The following is a 20153-nucleotide window of genomic DNA, read 5'->3' as shown; positions in this document are numbered from 1 at the left end:
ATGTTAGCGGCTATGTGGCTAACATCTTGATTAAGTAATAAATATATATATATATATATATATATATATATATATATATATATATATATATATATATATAGATAAATATAGATTGATAAATAAGACATATATATATTGTATTTTGCATTAATTGTGTGATTTGTGGTTGACTACCTGGTGTACTTAAAGCAGAATTCCGTAAGATTTGCGAAGCTCCCCCTACAGGTTCCTTCAAGGAATCACACTATCATAAATACTCCAAGTGCATCTCTGGACTACAACGACTACAACACTCACCAGCACAGTAGTTTTGCAAATACAGTACAAGAAATCTCGATGGAGGTGGGTAATTTTCAAAATTGTCTCATAAAGTCATAATATATACATTGTTTTTGAATTATCGAAAAGCATTTTGTCACTCTCGCGTGAACATGAACACGAGGCGAGATTATGTCGGGTCGGCGAAGCTCAACTTGCAAGTGCTGTTTTTTGGTGTAGATGTGCCAGAGGGGGTTAGTGCTCGCCTCAAACACACCACTACAAGTCAATTAACCATCGTAAGGACTTAGAAAACTATTTATGAAGGTAAAAAAACTTACTTAGTTCTGCTTTAACATGTATTTTGTGGTTAACAGGCACAATTAAGGGCAGTTGCAGATAACAGTGACTGTCTTTTTGTGTTTTACCACACAGGTATGTTAAATGGTATTCAAGAAGCACTGTAATGCTGTTGTGAATTATATTAGAATGACATGTTTGTGAATTTATTATTATTATTATTAATATTTGTATGACTCATACTATATATATATATTTATACAACAGTTCTGTCTGGTTCTCGAATCTGATTGGCTGATAGCCATGCGATATTTCAGTGATAACAGCACTCCTACTGCCTTTTCACTATTTGTATCACTCCGCTTGAAGTGACCGTCATGGCGGCCGATCAAATCAACCGTAATTTTTACAAATACTACTTGTTGTACCACAAACTGTAGTTTTAATAGTTTTTTAGTCGAGAATGTAGTTGTTTAGACATGAATTATGTGACTTATATTTAATAATAGCGCCTATTTTACAATTTGTTTGATGGTTACGGAGATGCGAGCTCCAAAGCGTCAGCGGCCGTTCAGTGCTTGTGCACGCGCCGAGAACAGCTTAATCTCGGCCAGTGCTTCAGGGACTTACCGCTGGCTCTTATAGTGGTTAAAAACGAGACATAATTCAATTTGAGTACATAGAACGGGCAATCTTTGGTCTTATTAATCTATTATTTGTTACAGAGCAAGTCGAATTGTGCTATGTTTAATTTGATAATAATTACCTTGTTATTTATTAGGTATGTGACAAATCAATACTAGAAAATTAATACATAATCATAACCATATGATAGATAGTAAAAATACCTTTAAAATGTTTTTTAAATTAATAAAATCGGATAATTATTAAGAAAGTTATGGAATTTTTAAATTCAGAAATTAGGGGTCATTTTTGTACCTAATTAAAACAATAAAACAATGAAAAACTGTGACCTCTTCCGCTTGACCAAACACTTCAAAATATCATAACTTCCTCATTTTTTAGTCTATTTGCATAATTCAAACACCACAGTGTAGGTAATTAAAAGCCCAACAAGATTAAGATGACCTCTTTTTAAAAGGTATATCTAAAAAATTTATTATTTCTAATTAACCACTAATTAATGAAACCGAGAGCATCAATCCACGCATATATTTCCATATGAAATCAAAATCCACTCAAATAAAAGCTATATTCACATATTTATTGTATTAAACAGACAATTGCCACATGAATTTCATATACATATATTCATTAAATGAATACATCTTAATCTACAACTAAAAAGCAATTTTACTTCTGCTTACATATTAGATTAGATAGAGATTAGTTTACATGACAAGATCTAAAGAGACAGGGTTTGTCAAAAAATACAAAATCAGACAATTCTGTCAACAAAACGATTACTAAAATAGTTGACGATTATTTTAATAATTGATTAGTCGTCGATTAATCGTTTCAGCTCTAGGATAATGTTAGATCCCAATAAAGTTGCTAATTCATACACCGACACTTAAAAGTCTACAGCATCATCATACGATTCATTCTCACCCCAATAGGCAATAACATAAGTTCCTTTTTTCTTTTTTTTCAGTTTCTTGACACGTCCTGAGTAAACAGTCTTCTCCCCAGAATCACTATTAAACCATACATGACAAATATTACGGCCCACTAAAGCACCAGAGAGAATATCAGTCACAACAGAAATTGAGTTTTCTTCCAACTCAGGAAACTCGCTCTCGATCAGGGACACATCTAACACTTTAAGTTTGTTTTCAATAGCTTTTCGCTCCTTTTGATCCTTCTTTAATGCTTCAGGGCAGCCCTTCGTGATAATTCACGTCTCATCTACACATGACTTTGCCAATTAAGGCGAGACACTACAGGTGAATAGGGATTTTTTTAAAATTAAAAGATATCACTGTGAAACTTCTCCAGTTTATTACTGGCATAAACATAAGAAAAAAATGTATTACAAGTTTTGTGTAAATTTATGTTTTAATATGCAAATGAGGCCTTATATACTTAAATATGCTAATTTGCATACATTTCCAAAAACAAAATCTGAAAATTGGAAAGGTCCAGGTTTAAAATTTTTGGTTCTATTTGTTGACATATTAGATGAAAGGGCTTTTACAGAAGGGATTCTGGATATCTTATTTTGTGCTTTAGTAAATTAGAGAACACTGACAATAGCCTTAAAAAAAACTATTTTCGCCATGTTTTTTTGGAGTAAAATGACCTGTAACTCAGGATAGGAATGATATATCAACAAATCCCTCTGTAAAAGCCTTCAGAATATAGCCAAGTATAAGTCTGGAAAAGTTGGTGCTTGTAGGTGCTACTGAAAGTGGATATATCTGACTCTGAGTGTGAGAAAAAACTCATTTTGAGAAAACGGCCTTTAAAGTTTTTATATTGTATGATTTCATTTATTTCTATTGAAACCCAACCTACAAACAAAATATATATTCAGTTTATTAATATCAGTATTATGTAATATTTAAAACACATGGAAATTGATAAATGAATAAATTATTAATAACAATAGCCTTAAGCTGAAGAGAACTACCTTAACAAACACACATAAGAGCAGTCACAAAAACTGCAAACTTCTGCAGTAACTATCTCTTTCACACAGACTACACTCCAGCAACACACTGATTCTGTGGATCGATGTTAATTTTCAGCCCTGATCCAGCACAGTTAGGACAACATAAACCACTGACTAATTCATACAATCGTGTGACGTGAATTATGAGCCATTCCTGTGTGGTGCGGCTGTCATTCCCAATCCCTCCAACACACTCTTTCCCTTTCCAAACAATAGGTTACGCGATGAGACACTCGCTGATGGGGTTTCATCGTCTAATCTATTGTTTACTTTCTTTTTTACTAGCTTTTGCAAGTGACAGCTGTTGCCGTATTTTCAGTGAAACTTTCTGACTTGATTTCGGTGCTGTCGCATTTTCTCTCAGGCGCAGAATAAACAATGAAGCGTGACGCCTGAGAACCAATCACGTAGTCGGAAATTCACATGATCAATCAGATGTGGTTTTTGTGATGTGGCTGTAGATTCCCCGGCAAACTTTCGCGGTTGGTTATTTCTACAAAGGAAATATCCATATTTGGATTAGACAGCGCTGTTAATGAAACTGAGAGCTTTACAATGATACGAGGCATGACATGTTTTTGTGAATGGAGACGGCACGGGAGCTCGCGTTAGAATGCTAACTTTTGGTGATTTCCGATAGAAATCTAAAGGCGCAAGTTGACAAAATATAATGAAATAACCACCTTAATGTGTAATGTTGACATATTTTTTATTTTGACATGAAAGCTTACATGTTAAGGGAGCAAACTGGCCCAAAATCTCAAAATTTACCACTGCATGAAAAAATACCACACCTACTGCCCAGTAGATGATCTTTTCCTTTTTAGGATATTTCAGTTCATCGAGGTACTCAAATAGATTGTTTTTTTGAGCACTCATCCTAGATGACAAGAAACATAGGGTGGCATTAGGAGCTCGGTGCTTGGCAGCACTAAACATACCCATAATTTCTTCAGAGTCAATGTTGTGTGGCCTAGCGGTTTGTGTTTCTTTCCGTAATTCATCAGTCACAACCAGTTCTAAATATCGTTTGTACTGTCTTTCTATGACAGCAGTTGTAGCAGAAAGACAGACAGACATCATACTGACAAAAGAATCTTTGTCCAATAGAAACTCTAGGAGTCTGGTTAATGTTGAGTCACACTTGTCAAGAGCGTCACCAAAAAAATCTGTATCACGAGTGAGGACACTGATTGGATCCTGTTGAGCTTCTTTGAAGGATAACAGAACGTTTTTGACAATACTTATTCCTTCCAGGTGATCAACTTGCTTATCGACAGAAGTGTAAAACTTCTTCATCCAAGGGCCTGATAATACTTTTCCATTCAAGCCGAGGACCTGGATTTCCAACTTGGCAGTTGGGTTAGTGAAGTCTTTGTGCAAGCCAGACAGCAATCCACCACATGACACTGTCCCAGTTCTCAAGAACTTCTCAAACAGTTCATAATGCTCTACGTATTTGCCACATAGGTGAAAAAGTACATGGAGACGATTCCCGCGATAACGGGGTAACAAGCCACGGGGCAAATTGACATCTTCAAGAAAAGTAGTGAAACCCTTTGGGTCTCCCTTCCCATCCTTATAACGAAGTTTGTTCATTTGGAGGACAATGTTTGCTGCCATACAGTCTTTACCAAATACATGTCCCTTAGAAGTCTCCAATGTCTTCAATGCAGCCCGACATGAACTGGCAATGGTGTCGATGGGATGAAGGTGGCAGTTTAGCTCATTAAGAGGTTTGCCCCATGACTCTGAAATTCTCTGGATTGCAGCGTGGTTTACAACTGCGCGGTCTGTCATAACATTTGAAATGTTGCTGATAATAGATTTATGGCAGTCTTGGTAATCACAGGAATAAAAAACTGAATAAACTTTAGCCAGTTCATCAATAGAACTTGTCACAAGTTCAACATAGTCTTCCGCAGTGCCACCGGGCAACTGATCGATGGCTACTACAAAGCACTTTGTTTTAGTTGTAAGATGTATGCTATTTATATGAACACCTTCCTGTGTTGTTGCGTCAAATCCTAATGTAAGGTTCTCGGTAGTCATTACCACTTCAGTGGTTTGTAGGTCCGATATCGCACCAAGCTCCCGGGCCATCTGCTCGACAGTATTTCTGTGGGGAATAGCAGTAATCTTTACTCCAAATCGCATAGCAAACCTTTTGATGAGTACTGGTATATTCTTAGTAGGAACTTGGTTGATTATTGAATCATACACCATCTGTCTCATATCTAATGAGAAGGTTTTCTCATCTCTCTTAGTTTTTTTCTCCACAACAGACGCTTCATTGGTAATTGATTCTTTAACACTCTGTGGGTATCGCCGGCGATACCACCGCGGTTTTTTTCTTACCAGTGTGAAAGAGACTCAAAATACTCTGTCAATGTTGCACATACAATTAAGAGTTATACACCATTTTAATCTGTGGAATATCTTCTTTTAAATGTGTACACTCAAAGTAAAAACAAAATGTTGTGCTTTTTGTAAAATAAAGAAAACTAACATGATGCATGATCTCTCGTCTCCCTCTGAAGGAAGTCCAATCTGATAGTTCTCAGAAAATGAACTGTAACTTAGTGAATACTAATCACAAAAAAATTAAACTTATGTCTAAAAAACGTTGAAATGTCAGGTTTTAAATCATGTAAGTCAAATTGAAAACAAACCTTCTGTGTTTATGTAATCTGTATGAAAAGAGAGCCATGTCAGAAATCCGTGATTCAGCTTATTATCCACTAATGCGGCCACACTCACGGAGCCAGCGCTATTCAGACACAAATTCTGAGTCAATTCATGCATACATCGTCTCAAGCGTGTATTTATTGTCTTTAAAAGTGTTTTGAATAGCCATAGTTAGCGATCTCTGGCCTCTGTTAGTTCAGTTATTTCCTGGATTGCCTATTCTTCTTTAGTGCTCAGGCATTTGTGGACTAAAAGTGCACAGAGAGCCCTCCGGCTGCAAAGTATGAATTGTAAACACAGTATCCAGCGTTCACAGTGACGACAATAAATAATGAATAAATACTCCTCTATATAGAAAATTGACATAAGAGAATCCATCAATATTTCTCCAAATGTGCATGCTTTTAAGCTAAAAGGCTATATGAAATGCCATAGAGGTAACATAACTGTTCAGACACTTTGCATCACAGAAATACATTATATTTTAAAGAATATAATAGAATACCATTATTTTAAATTGTAATAATATTTCACAGTATTGCAGTTTTTTCTGTATGTTTGATTTACACCATGAAGAGATTTGAATCATGATCACAGAGGGTTTTTTCACAGCCTACCTGACTGAAAGGCCTCATTAATATGCAAGTCATTTCAGGTAATTATTATGTGATTCTTTTGTCTTCTCAGCTGAGAATCATCCATTATACATGAGGATTCACGCCTCCACGCATACTGTGTTTCTTGACCAAAGATGTTTTAGAAAATTTAAATCTCTCTATTGTTTTATATGAACAAGCAGGCAGCATAATTTTTACCTAATTTTGAAGCAAAAACTCTAGTCTACAACCCCAAATACCCAGAAATCTTGTGAACAAAGATTTAATATATATATTTTGGCTTTATTTCAGTGACTTAAGTTTTTTGTTTTTTCAATAACCACGCATAAATGTTATTCCTTCAAAAACACAAACATGTACATACATGTTCCTCACATATTATTGTAGCCTAGTTTGTGCTGAATACAGTGTAATGACACTTTTTCCATTAACCCTTAAATGCATGACTGTTTCGCCAATCATTCTTACATATTCGGGTCTTTATTGACCCGGTTCTATATCTAACACAGAAGGATCTCTACCTGTCGCGATAATATAAAACTCCTCTGATATTAGAGTAACAATTACAGAAGAATAAAATAAAGCATATTTTGTTACCTTTTGGAGCTTGAAAGGGCTCATTCTGAGCAGATGTTTTATGCCATCACCACTGTCCTCGTCAGAGCTCATTTCTCAGTACATTCAGCAAATAATAGGCTAGTTTTAGTTTCAGGTCACGAATATAAGCCCATTTGCGATCTCAAAGGTATTCTCAAAACAATTTCATTTTCAACATCTTCAAAATCAATATTTCTATCACTAACAGCTTCACCAGATCCATCCAGTAACAGTTACACTCCTATTTCATTGCATTCAGTACTTACTCTGCAGTAAATCACTGAGCCATTTCATGTTGTTATTATTATTTCGTTTTCTGTCTGAATGAGTCGTCACTTCAGCATTGTGTATCAGACACTGCCACCTTGTGGAATAAAGGTGAATCACACTTATTCCGTCATCTAAGATTCAATTATTGTTGTGCAGAAAAATATATGTACACTCATACACACCTCGGGTCGTTTGCGACCCTATACAATTTTTTACAAAAAATGAATACAAAAATAGGCATTCTTTTATAATTTTATGTTTTTTTTCTTGTTATATTCTTTATAATGAATTGATTGAGGAATACCAAGAAGGTTGATGTCTAACTTTAAAAAATGAACGAGGAAGAGGGTAGTGAATGACGTCCCAGGTCACAAAAGACCCGAGGTATGCATTTAAGGGTTAATATGTTTATGAACAACTGAAAAAAGCACAAATGTCAGGGCATGTCAAAACTTCTCCAGGGTCCCAAAAATCCTCAGACCCCTTAGGGTTAAGACAGAGTGTTTCATTCTCTAAGTACCTTATCTCGTCATCTTTTTCAGTTAACAAATTTGAGAGTCTAGTATGGTCATTCTCATGAAGTTTTTGACTAACGGTAGTAAGACGCCTGTTCTTGTTGGACTGCTTCAATCTGCAGTGCTTCTTTATCAGTCTGGCCAACTTAAATTTAGTTTCCTCTAGTTCAGTAGCCCATTTTGTGGTTGTAGATTTTTTCCTCTGTATGATTTCATCTTTCCTTTTAAGACACTGGTTCAGGTACTTCACACTCTTATGCTGTCTCAGCTGCTTTCTTAACAATTTTATTTCCATAGCATGCTTTTGCTTCATTTCACATCTAGATTTTGCCATGAATTCCAGTCTTCTGAGTTTTCGTGGAGTCGAGACATCTCCCCTTAGCTGTGGAAGGGTGATCGATTCAGGGGCTGAGGGTGAAGGTGTATTCTCAACTGATGATGTAGGTTCTAACTGTGGAGAGGTGGGTTCTTCACTCATAGGAGGATCAGGTAGGAGGATTAGTCCTGGAACTAGGGGAATGATGTACAGGGAAAACTTCATTGCAGATCTCCTTAAATTTTGCCATCTTTGCATCACGAGAGAGGTTCTTAAATCTGCTTAATGATCTGGACACAAGGGATACCACTTGATGCTGTAGAATTGAGATTCCAGGAATTTTGTTACTTGTATCCCGGACAACATTCGTCCAAGAATGGTCATTAGAGATGAATGAGAGTAACACGTGACCATTCTTTAGCTCCTCATGATATGAAATGTTCCATCAAATACTGACGAGACAGGCCTGGCTGAGGAGAAAACAATCCCTGCTTTGACTTTTTCTTTGGTGGCATGATTGTATAACCTAAGGAAAAAAAAGAATATATCCAATTTAATTCATGAATATTGAATGCAGTTACAAAATTGACTAATTGACTACTACTCCATAATTCTATTTATTTCAGTTAGGATGAAAAACGACTCACCTTGGATGATATGGAAGTCAAGTTATTTTCCCACCACTGGCATCGTTTCATCAAGGAGGGCCGCCCATTACTAAAAATACCTACAAAATAGAGTTGTTCTTCTTATTTATTTACACACTGTCACCGTCGAACTGTTGTATAAACGCAATATCACACTCGTAGCCATGCGATATTGGCTGTATATCAGCACGCTGTGACTACCTGCGGCCTCGTGACTACCTGCGGCCTTGTGCCTACGGACGAATCACAGGCTACTCGTGTGATATTGCTCATTTATATATATATATATATATATATATATATATATATATATATATATATATATATATATATATATATTATGTGTATGTGTGTTGTAAAGTGTGTGCATGTTGCTCTCTTTCCTGCAATGCCACTAGAGAGGAGAGGCACAATTAAGAGCAGTTGCAGATAACAGTGCCTGTCTGTTTGTGTGTTTTACCACACAGGCACTGAAATTAAATGACCCATTAAAAATAAAAAAACAGCTTTGTATCGAGAATTCTTTACTTAATATCAAATCAACACAATGCAGAGGAACAACCGCTACACGTGTTCTGGCATGTGACAGGAGATGGCGCTAGTGAGCATCCAATAAAGACTTGCCACTTTCATGAGAAGAAGTCACGCAGTTACCAGTACCAAAGCCACTAGAAGGCAAGCCTGCAACCTTTATCATGATATCAAGAATAATTATGAATTGCTTATTGATATTTAAACAGTAAATATGTCACCAGGAAGAAAAAATATGATCTTCTATGTGTGCTTTAATAAATACATGATTCATGTGTGTTCACTTTACATTAAGGTGCACTTTCACAGGTTATTAATGTTTATAACTCATGAATAAATGGTTTGCATGTGTTCACATTACATTAAGGTTCAATTTTACAGGTTATTCATGTTTATAACTCATTAATAAATAGTTCACATGTATTCACTTTACATTAAGGTTCACTTTCACAGAGAATACATCATATAGCTCATGGTATAGGAATGTGATACATATGTAAAAACAAGTCTAAATATGGTCATCTCCCGGTCAGCTATCCAGGAGTTCTTTGCTATCCCAAAGACCTTTTCCTATGTTTGTAATACAAAAAGCAGGGACCATTCCCTGTCTCCCATTCTATCCTAATAGAGCCTTGTTCCTTATATGGAAATGGTTCCGGTACATAAAGAGAACCATATGTAAAAACATAGGATAAAGCTTCAACAGAGGACAAAGGATCCTCTGTCCACTTTCCTTCAATGCTGAGACCAACATAAAATCTATCAGGGGCATCATTAATTATGCACCGATTCAGGCTGCTGGCCCTTTAATTGCTCGTGCTCTCCGCCCCCGCCCCCAACCCCTCCCCCCCCCCCCGCCTGTTCTTCGGAAGTCTTTTAAACAAATGAGATTTATATACATTTTAAATTTCATCTTGATAAACAAGCTGTGGATAGGCATCATGACCTTTTTGGAGAGTATCATGGGTAAGACAGAAACTTCTGGTTAGCAACATAGTAAGAAAAGTGTCAGTCATGAGATAATAATAAGAGAAGCACAAATACAACAACCTTCAGTCTAATTATGATAGTCAATTTTTACTGCATCATGAAATAAATGAGGAAATAAGTGTTAATAAATACATATATTAAGCATTTATAACATGTGAGTTAAAAATGGCTCAATATTTGGCAGGTATTGCATTAAAGTCGACTTTTTTATTCATGCACTTATAACTGCATTATTAATTATTTATAATGCATTTGTAAATTACTTATTACTCAATAACAAACACCTTTATAAACCCTTTACAAAAGGGAACCTTAACGTAAAATACACTGGGTTTTGATTGCCTGGAGCTGCTGTGCTGTTTGCAACTAACAATGAACACTTTGTATTTATTCTTGTGTACTGTACATTCAATTTTTTGTGCTTCCTTGTCATTACATTCATCAACTGAGCTTTATTTTTCGTGAAGCATTTTGTTGTGCATCAGCTGTGATAAACAGACATCCATTCACATTGCGTGTAACAGAGGCCAGATAGTGAGAGTTTTGTTATCTAATAAACTTCAACACTGCTTCAGTGTTACTGAAGTCCAAATCTGATTAATATTGTATTCGACTGGAATCTGATCTAAAATTACTGATGTCCACATTTTATATCACAACTGTTCAGATCAGATGTGTGTCCCATGTAGCTCTTTCATTCTCTGGAATAATCTGCACTGGTTTCTACGGCAAAAATGTTGCATTGCGTTGCGTTGGCTTTTACGGCTTCCAGCGTCTCTTCACCCCTAATAGGGTGCAAAACTTATACACTGTCAAAGGCAGCCAGTGTATAAGTGTCACACTCCATTAATATCTCCATTTATATTGTCATTTTCTGCTCGTCCACCACTTTGCAACATCACAGCCTTGTTTTTGCAGTGACATTCAGGTTGTTTCCTCTAACAACGTCTGACATGTTTACGTTTTACAAGGTGTGAGAAAGTCACATAAACCATGAAAAATCAGATCAGAGCAGGCAGACTAACCAGATTTCCAGAAATGTGATTTCAATAGCATTCCAAACCACATTTGTTGCTTGAAACTGATTTCTAAAAGTTTTTTTTTTTTTTTTTTCCAGTTCCAAAAACAAAAGTGAAAGAAGAAAATGAGAGACGCGATTCCAAGAAAACTTGAGACTGCATTCAAACAGCCACATATTTGGTGGTAAGTTCAGAACTTATTCTTTATAAGTCATATAAAAGAATCTGCTGTTTAGATTATTGGTCTTAATGAGATTTCATACTTTGATTATTATATTTTGTGCTAAATTACTTTTGATATATTGTCTGATTTCTTCAGATCTTTATATAACATTATTAAAAATTAGAGACTAAAAGATGTGTAATTGTTGTCATATATATGAATATTTCTAGATTCATACAGAATGAGAAAGGTTTTATGGTAAATACTTGAGTTTAAAGATATTTCTCTTACAGGACACTTTTTAATGAACAGCTGGGTTATTGTATGTACAGTGATAATTTGGCAATTGTTGATTGTGTTGCACAAACGTGTGAAAATAAATGTACGTGTTGGTTTTTCAGATGCACCTTTACAAAATAATTGCTATAATACTATATTACAGTATTTCAAACTGTGTCCAGACTTCCAGTTACTGCATTCACACACTGCTGTAGCAAAACATTTAAAGCTGAACAAACCATAAGAAATGTGTAGATGCATATACCCGAGTATAACAAAAAAAAAACTCAATAACAGAAACATATTGTTTGAAATTATTTGAATTTGTGCTGAACTTTAGCTGTAATAGTTTAGTTTCTGCAAAGGCTTTTTAAAATTCTTCTCTGTAACTGGTATTATAACATTTTATAGCCTGTAATAGGGTTATACAATTATATATTAATGCTGTTAATCGATTAAAAAACAAAAAAACAAACTAAAAATCACATTTTTCTGTAATTAAATCACAAGTTAATATATTTTTAAATAATACTTTTACAATGAATGTGTCAGGCACACAGGCATAGGCAGGCAGTTAAGAGAAAACAAGCATAATACTGCCCTCCACAGGCCAAAGTTTGAACTAATTGTTATATACTATTGAACTAGCATATTGCATATAAAAATTAGTTCAAACTTTGACCTGTGGAGGGCAGTAATACACTTAGCAGTATCTACACTGCTGGAATTCTAATAGAGGAGAAGAAGAGAGCTAGTTCAAGATGAGCATTTCTGGTTAAAACTTATATAATTTTAAATTTTTTTCAGAAAATGAGTAATGGTTTCACTAGATAAGACCCTTATTTCTCATCTGGGATCGTGTTGAACAATTTGAAGCTGCAGTGAAACTAATTTTAACCTTCAACCGTTTGGTGCCCTTTGAAGTCCACTATATGGAGAAAAATCCTGGAATGTTTTCATCAAAAACTAATTTCTTTTCAACTGAAGAAAGAAAGACGGAAGATGGAAATCTAGGGGTGAGTACATTATCAAGAAAAGTTTATTTAAAAGTGGACTAATCCTTTAAAGGGTTACTTCAGGATTTAGCATTAAGCTTTGTATTAGTAGAATACCACTAATATTTTCGAATTAGCGTTATTTCCCCCTTCATATCAGCCTGAGATGAGAGATTTATGCAGTTTTATTCTGTAAAAAAGCCTCCGATGACGCAAAAATCGGCAATTTGCATCATTGGAGGCTTTTTTGGCCAGAGGCTTAAAACTACAGCCAGTAATAGCAAGTAGTTCCGCATTTTTTCACCACGCCCATACATATGCGCGTTTGAGGTTACTCACGGACATAGATCAGGCCAGGCTGTTCGTCCTCTGGGAAAGTGAATATAGATGGTATCACGGTGTCCTTCAGAATGGTTCTCTTCATTGCAAAGATATTTGGTTCGTATTCCTCGTGCTTGAAATGGAGACTACATATTCTGCGATTTTTTAGGTTTTCTATAACGGTGTCATCTCCAAACTTCGGGTGTTTTATGGCCCGCAGCCACTGTTTACATCACTTCAAATTCAAAAATAATTTCACATTTCTACTACATAAATGACCAATTTTAAATACACATTCATCTTTCTAGGGGTGAAGTACCCCTTTAATAAACAGAGGCAGGAATCTGGCAGAGGAGATAACAGGTGCGGAAGCATGCAAAAGTATGACTTAAATGAAGGGGTAACCCAATGTCTCTATTGCAGGAGTGGAGGACACCAGTAGACGGAACACAGAAGACAGATGATACATGTAGGTAACAAGAAAGTAGCCTTTGTGGCAAGTGGATACAACATGACATCCATAGACAAGACCAGACAATGGGGTGAAGTGAACATGGGGCTTAAGTAGTGGTGCTGAAGAGTGCTAACAAAGGTGATGGCTTTCAAATGCAGGTGATTAGTGAGTGAGTGCAGGTGAGGAACCAGATGGATGCAGGGAAATGTAGTCCGGGAAAGGTAAGAAGGATGGTGACTGTGACAGAATGTATGAATATGTAAAATTAATAATTACATTTAAAAAAAAAAAACAGTTTAGAAAATGAAGCCTGAGTTATTATTATTAGTTTAATTTCCTCTGTGGATGATGCAGTTTTGGTTAAAGTCATGTGAAATTAGAGTCTGGGCAGAAATACACAATGAGGTCAGTCACATTTGTCTTCATTTTAAGAAAAAAGCAAATATGTCTATGAAGACCAAAAAACAAGAAAAGGCAGAAATAAAGACCCATGATCCGTAAAGAAGAAGAGGAGATGGTTTTAAATAATAAAAAAAAATTCAAACTTTTTTTTTCTAAATTGAAGAATAATCTTTATTGAACTGTATGTTTGTTATATTTATTATATTATATTATATTATATTATATTATATTATATTATATTATATTATTGTCATGACCACCAGTTGGAGTGCCCGAGTTAACCACTAGAGGGCACTCCAACACAGACTATTGTCACCTTTTGGAACTTCATTTCCATAACCCACTTCCCGGACACATTATCCCTTCATTGCACCAGCTGTTTTGAGTTTTGTCATTAGTGTTCTTGTCTATTTATACTCAGTTGTTTCTGCCTTTGTTTGTGGTTTGTTGTATTGTGTTATGTGCACTTTATATTTCTGGTTTTCTGTTTTTTGTGGACTGTTTCTGTGGAGTTTGATCCTTGCCTGTTTCTGTTATATGACTTTGTATTATCACATTAAAAGCTGTGCTTGGATCTTACCATCTCGTCTTTGTGCATTACGTGATATAATATATATAATATAATATAATATAATATAATATAATATAATATAATATATACTTCAGAAAACTTTTTAAACATAAAAGCTCTAAAACAACTTCTATTTTTAGGAAATGAGAATAAGAGCACACTGACTCTAAAATGAGTTCTCCATCTCCTGAAACGTCACTTAAGAGTGATCAGTCCATGATGGATGTTCTCCTTGAATTCAGTGATGCAGTGAACTCTGACCCCAGGTGAGACATTATTTTTGCAATTAGCACATAATTTTATCTAAAGATACTTAAAGTACATTGTCAACAATGATTAATGTAAATGGTATATTCGCAGTTTAGCTCGTGGTCTAAAATGCCATTTTTGTCTTTTATCAGTATCCACAAGAGAAAGAGATCTAAGTCTCCAGAACCAAGCTGTGTGTCTGTGAAGAGTAATGCATCTATGGACCACCCATGTAAATTCAGTGATGAACCAACAATCTCTGACCCCTTGTTAGTATAAACATGAAATTGCAAATTCACTGTAGTACAGATTGTTTGAATAGTGATTTAAGAGACTCAGTGAAGTAACACAAACCCTGAGTTTCACAGACAAGGCTTAGGCTAGCCCTAGACTAAAATGCATGTTAGAGCTGTTTTAACTGAAAGCAACTTGCACTGACATGTAAAACATCTGAGAATTATCTTTTAAAGGTGACCTATTATGCCACTTTTTACAAGATGTATTATAAGTCTCAGGCGTTCCCAGAATGTGTTTGTGAAGTATCAGCTTTTAAATACCCCACGTCAGACCTCTCTTCATCTCTCTGCACTGGTTAGCTGTCATGGTTCATGGGATCACTGACTCATTCTTGCTGTCCGTGCGTGTGTGTGTCTGTTATTGTTGTGCTGTCAGTGTCAGTTCTTCAATTAGCGTTATAGTAGTGACTGACTGCTGCTCATTATCTGTCCCTATATGTAGCCTTGTGTTTGCTGTGTTCTCTGTCAGATCGTTCTGGTGTTCATGTCTTGTCTCTGTTGTTCCCAGTAGTATTCTCTTGTCTCCAGTTCCTGTGTGTTCCAGTCTCCTTGCCACCAAAGCCTGTTCTACATGTTACACTTCTACATCTGATGAGCATCCCTTGTTTTTCTGTTCTGCTGTGGAACTAATAAACTGTGTTTGTATTCGCTACTGGATCTTGTGTTATTTGCATCAAGTTCAAGAAATTGACGCTTCCTTACAGAAGAATGTAATGGGTGTTCATTACATTCACTCACTCTTAAGGGAATGTAATGAACACCCACTGCAGACAAGCTGATTGAACCAAAGTGCAGCTTTATTTCCAAACATGATCAAACATAAAACAGACTTGACTTGGCTTGACAAACACCCTGCGCAATGCGACGCCAGGCACGACAAGTGTTTCTGGTAGTTTCAGCCTGACATAGATTCATCATCATTTTCACGTCCAGTGCCACGTTGTTTAAATAGGAAATGCACTCATGCCCATATGTTCGCCCATGGACGTGCTGGTCTGAAAATGAGGTGTGTTCAGGTGCATTGTTAACACAATGCTATTTAGAGGCGACTGAAAATGATTGCACCATTAACCAAAAAAAACAACAACCCTGGTCTAAAGTCAATGGAGCAGTATTTTTAATAATTTTTTTATTTAAAGGGCACGTTAGTAATATTCAGCTACAGGCGGGTGCACAATGCGTGTACACTGCTTGTTACACACACAAGGGATGCGCAGCAGCATACAAACATTTTTAAATATTAACATTAAAAGGATTCCCCTTAGCAGCTTGGAGAAACGTTCAGTCTTACCGCTTGCAAATTCCATTATGTAAAGAGTGAATCCATAATAGTGCAAGCGCAGCTGGCTAAAATATCTTAATTTGTGTTCTGAAGATGAATGAAGGTCTTACGGGTGTGGAACGGCATGAGGGTAAGTAATAAATGACAGGATTTTCATTTTTGGGTGAACTAACCCTTTAAAAGGCATGGGAGATGAGACTCTGATTGGTTTATTGTATGTTATGCCTTAAAAACACACCCATGACTCATTTACAGACTAGGTACCAACTTTTTGGACTGATGCTCCTGGCACAGCGATTGTTTTTTTGCATTGTTAAACTAGCAAAAGTGAATTCAGACATGCCCCAAGTACACCTGTGCCATGCGATTCAGATTCACATGCGCTAACATTAATTAATTTTAATCATTAAAATAGGGCCCATGGACTTACCAAACAGTGGTTACAAGGACAAAGCTAGAGAGGGAACAATGGAAACATGAAGGCTACTTATACAGACAGACTAGTGAGTAACAAGGAACACATGTACACAATCAAACAATAAACCAGTGAGAACACAGTACACATGACTAAACCAACCAATGAGAATATTACACATTGACAGAGGGAGCACATGGCAGGACAACAAAGGGCAAGGAACACATGACAAATATGAAGCGTGACAGTGAAAAAAAAATCAAAATAAAAGACAAAAATATACACATGAAACAAACCCAAAACCACATGACATGGTTTTAAAAAAAATGTTAATATAATTTTATTTATTATAAAGATTATACTACACTGGACTGTATATTTGCTATATTATATTATTAAGGTTTATTAAAGGTTTTTTATTATTATTTTAATAAATTATTTTAACAATCTAAAATCACATTGCATATGATCTAAAATCCTATAACTGATATTATTCTTGTCTTGTGCACTAATGGTTATTGTAATCACTGTCATTGACATTTTGTTACTCTTTTCTTTTTAATTTCAACAGGAAGGAGACATATGAGCTGATTAGATCTCCCCCGCTCTCTACATCCCACTATCAGACCCACATCAGACAGGATAAAACTGAAACAGTCCTGCAGACATGTAAACTGGAGACTGGAGACCTGCAGAGAGTCAAAGACCAGCACAAAACCAGCATGAAGAACAAATATGAGAGATTATTTGAGGGAAAAAATCTCCAAGACAATGACACCCTCCTGAACAGGATCTACACACAGCTCTACATCATAGAGGGAGAGAGAGAAAGAGTGAATGAGGAACATGAGGTTTTACAGATGGAAAAAAACAGACAGAACACAAGACACTCCAATCTACTGCAATGACATCTTTAAAGCCTCATCTGAACAAGGATGTGAGGAGAAAGACCAAATCAAGACTGTTCTTACTAAAGGCATCGCTGGAATTGGAAAAACCATCTCTGTCCAGAAGTTTGTTCTAGACTGGGCTGAGGGAAAAGCCAATCAGGATGTGGATTTTATGTTTGTGCTTCCATTTCGAGAGTTGAACTTGATTAGAGACCATCAGTACAGTCTATACAGACTTCTGCTGGACTTTTATCCTGAACTTCAAGATACTGACTCAAAGTTTTATGAGGAGTGTAAAGTTGTGTTCATCTTTGATGGTCTGGATGAAAGCAGAATCACACTGATGTTTTCAGATGCTCAGAAAGTTTCTGATGTGACTGAGACTTCATCAGTGGGTGTGTTGATGTCAAACCTCATGAAAGGAGAGCTGCTTCCCTCTGCTCTCATTTGGATCACCTCCAGACCAGCAGCAGCCTATCAGATCCCCTCTAAATACATCAACCGTCAGACAGAAATTCAGGGATTCAATGAGCCTCAGAAGGAGGAATATTTCAGGAAAAGAATCAGTGATGAGCATCAAGTAAGCAGAATCATCTCACAAATCAGAAGAGCAAGAAGCCTCCACATCATGTGCCACATACCAGTCTTCTGCTGGATCTCAGCCACTGTGCTTCAAAAGCTCCTGGAAGAAGATGTGAGAGAAGAAATCCCCCAAACTCTGACTGAAATATACATCCACTTTCTGCTGATTCAGATCAACATGAGGAATCAGAAGTACAAAGAGAGAGATCCAGATAAAGTTTTGCAGTCCAACAGAGAAGTAATTGTGAAACTTGGTGAACTGGCTTTCAAACAGCTGATGAAGGGCAATGTAGTTTTCTATGAGGAAGACCTGAGAGAGAGTGGCATAGACGTCACTGATGCCTCTGTGTATTCTGGAATTTGCACAGAGATCTTTAAGGAGTAATCTCTGATAAATCAGAGAAAAGTCTATAGCTTTATTCATTTAAGCATCCAGGAGTTTTTAGCTGCTTACCATGTGTTTTGTTGCTATTTAAGCAGCACCGTGGAGACCCTTAAGGTTTTTGTTTCAATGCATGATCTGCATAAATGTGCAGTAAATAAAGCCCTTGAGAGTGAGAATGGACACCTGGATCTGTTTCTGCGGTTTCTGCTGGGTATCTCACTGGAGTCTAATCAGAGACTCTTACAGGATCTACTAACACACACAGAAAACAGCTCAGAGAGCATCAGGAAAACCACACAGTACATTAAAAAGAAGATCAAAGATGGACAAAGACTCTCCACTGAAAGATCCATCAATCTGTTTCTCTGTCTGCTGCAAATGAAAGATCGGACTTTGTCCAGAGACATTCAGGAGTTTGTGAAATCAGACAAACACTCAGAGAAGAAACTGTCTCCTGCTCACTGTTCAACAATCGCCTACATGCTTCAAATGTCAGAGGAGGTGCTGGATGAGCTGGACCCCAAGAAATACAACACATCAGATGAGGGTAGAAGAAGACTAATACCAGCTGTGATCAACTGCAGAAAAGCCCTGTGAGTGATTAATCATGTCTTTCATCAGGATTCTTTATGGATAGACTTAGTTTCTTCTGTCATGCCAAGTAATACATCTTAAGTATCATTTATTTTCAGAATGGAATATTATTGAAATACCCATTGTAGAAAGAGGTTAAAAATTTAATTCTCAAGTGTTTTACTCCTTTTCAGTCTTGCTGGCTGTAATATCTCTGGTCAGTCCTTTGAAATTGTGTCATCAGCTCTACAATCATCAAACTGTGTCTTGAGAGAGCTGGACCTGAGTAACATTGACCTGCAGGATTCAGGAGTTAAGTTGCTCTCTGATGGACTGAAGAGTGCAAACTGTCAGCTGGAGATACTGAGGTATTAAGAGCATATAAGAAATAATGTACAGTCAGTCATAATGTAAATGTGTCTGTTGATGATCTGACTGTGTATCTGTAGGTTGTCTGGCTGTATGGTGACAGAGGACGGCTGTGGTTATGTGTCATGAGTTCAAACCCCTTACACTTGAGAGAGCTGGATCTGAGCTACAATCATCCAGGACAATTAGGAATCCAGCTGCTAAATAACAAACTGAAGGACCCAAACTACAAACTGAAGATACTTAAGTATGTGTAGCAGTAAGAGCATTATTTGGTTTTACAGTAGATTGCTAATCTGCTAATCAGTTATATTATATTATACTCTATTGATAATAATAGTGTCATTATTTAGCTCTTTCAGGTATACCCTACGTTATGGACACAAAATATCCCCATAAAGATAGCAATATCCAAAATCCTTGTCCTTGTGGGGACATTTTTTGGCCTCCATGAGTAAAACAGTTAGTTGTCATCCACTATGACAATATACAGGACAGATCGTACCAAAATTGGGCTGATATCATGCATTCTAAACCCAGCATA

The 20153-nt window shown here is 36.4% G+C and overlaps 1 pseudogene; it reads left to right on the top strand.

The window, feature by feature from the left end:
* Positions 1–14739: 14739 nt before the first annotated feature.
* Positions 14740–19615, top strand: LOC137025256 (protein NLRC3-like; annotated as a pseudogene).
* Positions 19616–20153: the final 538 nt, after the last annotated feature.

Source organism: Chanodichthys erythropterus, chromosome 8 (assembly GCF_024489055.1).
Source record: "Chanodichthys erythropterus isolate Z2021 chromosome 8, ASM2448905v1, whole genome shotgun sequence".
NCBI lineage: Eukaryota > Metazoa > Chordata > Actinopteri > Cypriniformes > Xenocyprididae > Chanodichthys > Chanodichthys erythropterus.
This window is presented reverse-complemented; position numbering and strand designations above follow the sequence as displayed.